The following is a 5,888-nucleotide window of genomic DNA, read 5'->3' as shown; positions in this document are numbered from 1 at the left end:
AGCTAGTTAGCCCCAATATTTATAGTTATGTCCAGCTAGGTGAAAATAACCCCTCTGTTAACCTGTGCACTTTATTATGAAGTTTATTGGGCTTGTCTGGGGCCGTGGAAATTGCAAATCTATACACTTCATCACGAGGAGCGGATGCGAGGAAAAGCAACACACTGTTTACCCCAGTCGATTTATTTTATGGGCTCTGTGGCTCTGCTCACACTGTTTATTTGTTGAGCAGCCAATTATTTCCCCACAACTTTTTCCACACTTTTTTTATAAAGGGGTTAGGCAGTTTTAAATTTGAATAGCAGAGAAAAAGAAGAAATACAGTGCAAAGTAGCATTTAGGTATCAATTGTCTGTGGTTTGCAGCGAAGGGGACAGTGAAAGCCAGGCAGGTGGATGCCCTGGGCACCCTGGTAGCCCGTGGCCACAGGAGGGTTATACCATAACGGGTTCAGTTACAGCAAAGACTGGGGTGGAGTCCAACCACACTGCAGATGAGAGCTGGGTTTAGATAGGTGGCAAGCTATGACGTCTGCAGAGGTTTTTTATTTCTACTTCAACTGACCTGTGCGGTGTACTACACAGTATTCACACTGTTTTAACTAAAGTGAAAGATGCAGGAAAAAGATACATTGACTTTATGCAAACTATGCCACTGGCAAGGAATTATTTGCCTGGCTATTCATTATGAACTGATGCCATGCCTGTTCATGTTGTTTTTCTTTTCTTCAAAATATTTTCTGACTGTATATTTTGCCTGAAAAATAACTATAAACCACCTGATTGAATGGAACATTGTGAACATGTTAATAAACTAAATATAGAATGCCTTAAAAAAATATTTAAAAACTGATTTTCCCAGTGGTCATTTTCTCAATGTCTTTCAGGCAGTGGTAAATTTGTATTGCTCCTTTAACAGAAAAAAAAAGGTTAAACCAAAATCTTTTAAAATCCCGTTCCTTTTAAAGACTCTACAAGCAACTCAATGGGCCACAACAACATAGGACAATGACCACTAAACACTTACTTTACTAATATAGACTGTTTAAGATAAATTTATAGGGAGGCCTACAGACAGTGTATCCCGTATTCTCCACAAACACCACAAGTGCCTTTATCTCGATTAGCAGTCTCCGCCTCTTTTCTCCTCCATTAGTCGTGGTGGGACTGTCAGAGCTACTTGGACGAACAAAAGTCTGCTTGTTTTGACATATGGTTTTTCGGTTTTGTTTTTGTTGATAATGAGAACCACGTTTCTTGTCTGGAAGTGCCGAAGCAGGAGTCTGCTGTTGCATACCGCCTCAGAAAACCGAGAGGAAATTACCTGCGTCATTTATGCTTCTTTTTTGTTTCGACACGAGCTTCGCTAACGCACACCCGGTGGCTTGAAAAACTCTCGTAAAATCTGACTGATGGACAAACCGATTGATTGGGTAGCTGATTTTTTTATTTTTTTTTTTATTTTTATTTTTTTTTTTAATGCAGCCTCCCGAACAAAGCACAAAATAAAAATAACGACCAACACCAAAGCCGTAACAGGTCAGCAGGGGTTTATTTACCACAGAATATATGTACACTGATTTAACTCGGCAATCTAATTACTGCACCTGTTTATCTATTCGCTTTTCAGGTTCCTTCCACCAGGTGCGTAAATCACACACACAATGATGCTCCTGTGTGTGGTAAAGTTAGCTCCGTTTTGGTATGGCTCATGTTTTCCTGGCACTCTCTTTTTTCCTTCCCGTCCCAAGATGGAAGAAAAGCTGATTCTGCTATGGTGGACAGTGGAAATTTAGTAACTTGACATACGCTGACCTAAGCTTTGTTTTTTAGTTCGTCAGAAGCTTATTAAATACTTATTATTCATAGTGAAGACAATTTCTATTATCATATTAATGTAATTTCATTTATTATGTACCAATAACAGACCAATTAAGAACCTTGCACCTGAGACCTTGATTGTGTGCATACTAAGGAAATACTTTGGAAATGATGCTTATTTGTTTATTCTCTAGTGTTACAAGGCTAAGGAAAGGCATAGAAGGGCTTGTGTGAACTAACCATTTACAGCCTGCTCAGTACAAATAATTAATTACTATTATAAATTATTTGAATTGAGGGCTTTATTAACTGATGAGTTTATTCATGTTTTTAAAAGAGTGAAAACAGTCAAGCGAGCAGTACAAAAATGCCAAGTCATGCTCTAACCTCAGGAATGTAATGCCTCTATAAGTAAGACACAGGTTGTTCATATTTTTCATTTACTTCTGAAAGCATTTGTTACTTCTCTTCCCCTGTTTCCTGCTAATGATAAACAAGAGAACATAGTGACTTTTAACCATGAGAACTGTTAACTTTGTTTGTTAGAGTGTGGACAGAGAGCAAAGAGAGTGGGAAAGAGAAAGTAAGAGAAACAGAAAGCTTAACAAAGTTCCAAGAATAAAAATAAGTAGTCTGATAATCGTGTGTTGCTGAGTCTAAGCATGACGGGCTCTCACAAAGCTTTCTTCTCTGCGCCATGGCTTTGCTCACCCATCTCTGGGTGTCTAGAAATGCTCACTTTTCAATAAATAGACTCTGCCTGCTATATACCTTCCTGGAATTTCTTTACAATTTAAAATATGTTGCAAGCAAACTGCTTTGTTGGTGTGTCTTTACATGTTCAGTTAAATCTGGCATAGCGGCTCTATGGGACACTAACTCTGTGCAAGACACAACAGTAGTCCCACCACTCCTCAAAGTAATTTCCATTCAATTAAAATGCATTTCACATGAAAACAGCAGTCACCCACATAGGAAATCAACAGTGTAAATCACAAAAAAACCCATCAGAAATCCCTATCATAATAGAGGAGAAGGACCGCATGCCAGAGTAAATGACCAAGCATCTCAGGCCGTACAACTTGTAGTTAGTGGCATGCAGTTACTATCCTGCCAGTAGTCAAGAGCACACATTTTTATTGCGAGAGTGCGATTCACGCAGCACTCACGGATTTCGTTGCTCGCAAGCAAAATATACGTGTTCACTCGTATTTTCTCTGCTCTACTTAAGATTCACTTTGCTCTGCTATAAAATTAAATATATCTTGCTCTCACACAACCTTGTTCTCCTGTACACTAAAACTCATCCTTCACGTTCTCGAATCTTTTTATGATCTTGTGCTCGAGATTTCACCACTACAACACTGGCCAAAGTCGTCAGCCAATCAGAAAGAAGTACCGGATTTTGAACAATGAAATTATTTCTGCTGCCCATTTATATTGAATGTGAAAGGCATGATTAACACATCGGCAATTTGTAGCTTGCTTCACTAGAAAGCGACATTCAATGGCCCTAGTAATGTGATTAATTATTTATATATTTACATAGAACAGGTATTTTTGTAATATGTTAAACTCAGTAAATAAACATGCTCTACAAAGTTTTTGGTTTTTTTTAATGGCATTTTTAAGTTTGCTCTCTATGGAGGATGTTTTTTTTAACAAAAACGTTTTCATATGACTATATATATAAAATATATATATATATATATATATATATATATATATATATATATATATATATATATATATATATATAAATCTGGAATTCCAGATACAATTTAATAGCAGAGCAAAGTGAATCTGTAGGAGAGCAGAGTGAATATGAGTGAGCACATGTATATTTTGCATGTGAGCAAAGGAAATCTGTGAGTGCTGCATGAATCATGAAATGTGTTCTTGGCTATTGACAGGATAATAATGCCATACAGTTACAAAGCCTGAACAAATGCAGCATGAGCTAGCATGCGCAAAGAAGGAAGGGAACAGGATGACAAACATGTTAGAGAAAAGAAGCTCTCTATTCAAAAACTGGGTCCATAAAAGAAGCAATTGCACTGACAACCTTTGATGGTGCACACAACCCTTGAAACACAGGAAATTTCTTGCTTACACTCAAGCCTTCTGTCAGAGGACTGGGAGTTTGGAGGTGTGGCACAGTAAACACATTCCTCTACACTACACTGTACTTCAGTTCCTCCATGAAATCTTCATACACATGCTTAGCTTGCACAATTGATGAAGGACTTCTGTCCTCTGAAACGTTCTGTTTCTCTGGAAACCTTGCATACTTCAATGCAATTTTCATAACTTTTCAGTGCAGTCTCTTCCTCTACACTGCAGTTGCTTACCTGGAATCTTTGTGTGTGTGTGTGTTATGAAAGAAACACAGACCTTCAGGTTAGTCGGGGGGTTGTGAGGAATGTTTTCACAATATTTACTACTAGTATAGATATCTAACTATGGCTATAGTAATGACATTTCTTATAAATAACCCCCCTTATTTTGGAGGAACATTAGCAATTCTGTAACTGGCTGCACAGTTGATTCTTTGCCAGCTGTGTATCATTGCATCATTAGTTCATAAGCACTAACAGAAGCTCCAGAGCTGATTCTAGATGTGGTGTTTGCACATGGAGTCATCTGCATGGGACAGTAACGGTGAAGTTGGCCATCATGAATCTCAGAAATCAAAATAAATCAGTACTTCAAGTGGAAACAGCCTTAACTTTAGGTGTGTTAAAATAAAAAATACATTTTTAAAAACACTGTTGAGCTTATGGTTAACACTGATTATCTTAAGCTGGCAGACCACAAAGATCTTCACAGTCTGAGGATTTCTGCGGGTTACAGCCTTCAGGATATCTTCTACTACAAAACATATGCAGCCCTGTACATATTATTATTAAAATTTCCAAAGTAGTCCAGTTATTTATGGTCATCTGAAATAAACTGTATATACAAAGGAAGTCTATAAAAAGGTCTCATCCAATACCCGAAATTAATGCTGACATTCTGCCTTTTAATCTTCTGGTGATTCTTTCAACTCAAATCTAATATGATAGAGTCCACAGGGAAGACAACCAAACTGGTCACTGGATAGTAACTCCAGCCTGTGCTGTGCATGTGCTGAAGTCCATTGCAGTGGGCTACATGGCTGAAAAGGTTTTCCATCTCCCAGGATAGAGCTGCTGTCTAATTATCACATCATAATATAAAGTTAAAATAACTTTGGCCATTCCTAACACGAGCCTCTCCCAAAACAGCTGGCCTCTGGAAACATATTCCCCCATTGTTCTAAAATGGACTGTGTTAAAAATGTTGAGTGGTTAGGGAAAAAAATAACATTCAGAGTGACAAATTGGCACCGTGTTGACCTCCACATTGGTCTGCATCAGGTGCTCTAAAGTGACAGGATAATGTACATTTATATAACTGAAAAATGACTAGAAAGCAGTAGGCATTTAAAGTCATATTCCTTAAGCATTCTACAGCTTTTTCAAAAGTGACCTGTTTCATAGCAGATATTTGCACATGGATAATTCTAAAGTTTCATACTGTTAACAAACACAAAGATTTGACAGGGAGATTTTTGCATATAATCCCATCCAAGGTTGTTAACTGATTATGATGCAATGGCTTTAAATAAGTATCCATCTGCCCACCTGCCACAGGATTTGAGATTTCTACCAGCACTGCCCTGCAACACCCAGCCAGACATGCCTCACTGGCTGATTACGGGGGGGGTTAATAACATAGTACAATACATAGTGTCACCACAGGAGCACTGTTTATGGACAAGCATCATACACAGGCTTTGTGAAACATTTACTGCCTTCTGAGACTTCAGCTCCCAGTGGCATGACATTAGAGGGACATGTTTCATTGCTCCTGCTCACAAGCAGGCGTTTTGAGTGGGAGTGAAACGCACCACTTTACACAGTGGCACAGCTGTGCCGTCACCATGAAAAACAAGGAACATAAGGAACAAGGAACAACAAGGAACACTGTCCAGAAATGGTCCATCTGCAGGTCTCTTAGTGAGCCAGCCTTTTTCAGGTTCTAAAC

The 5,888-nt window shown here is 38.4% G+C and overlaps 1 long non-coding RNA gene across 1 annotated transcript; it reads left to right on the top strand.

Annotated features, from left to right (window-relative positions):
• The first annotated feature begins 1,138 nt into the window (after positions 1–1,138).
• Positions 1,139–2,586, top strand: LOC118241886. The gene is made up of 2 exons (XR_004776396.1): positions 1,139–1,538; positions 1,630–2,586. It is a non-coding gene; the product is annotated as an uncharacterized LOC118241886 (long non-coding RNA).
• The last annotated feature ends 3,302 nt before the right edge of the window (positions 2,587–5,888 follow it).

Source organism: Electrophorus electricus, chromosome 8, assembly GCF_013358815.1.
Source record: "Electrophorus electricus isolate fEleEle1 chromosome 8, fEleEle1.pri, whole genome shotgun sequence".
NCBI classification, from domain to species: domain Eukaryota; kingdom Metazoa; phylum Chordata; class Actinopteri; order Gymnotiformes; family Gymnotidae; genus Electrophorus; species Electrophorus electricus.
The sequence above is the reverse complement of the archived record's forward strand: the minus strand, read 5'-3'. Positions and strand labels throughout refer to the sequence as shown.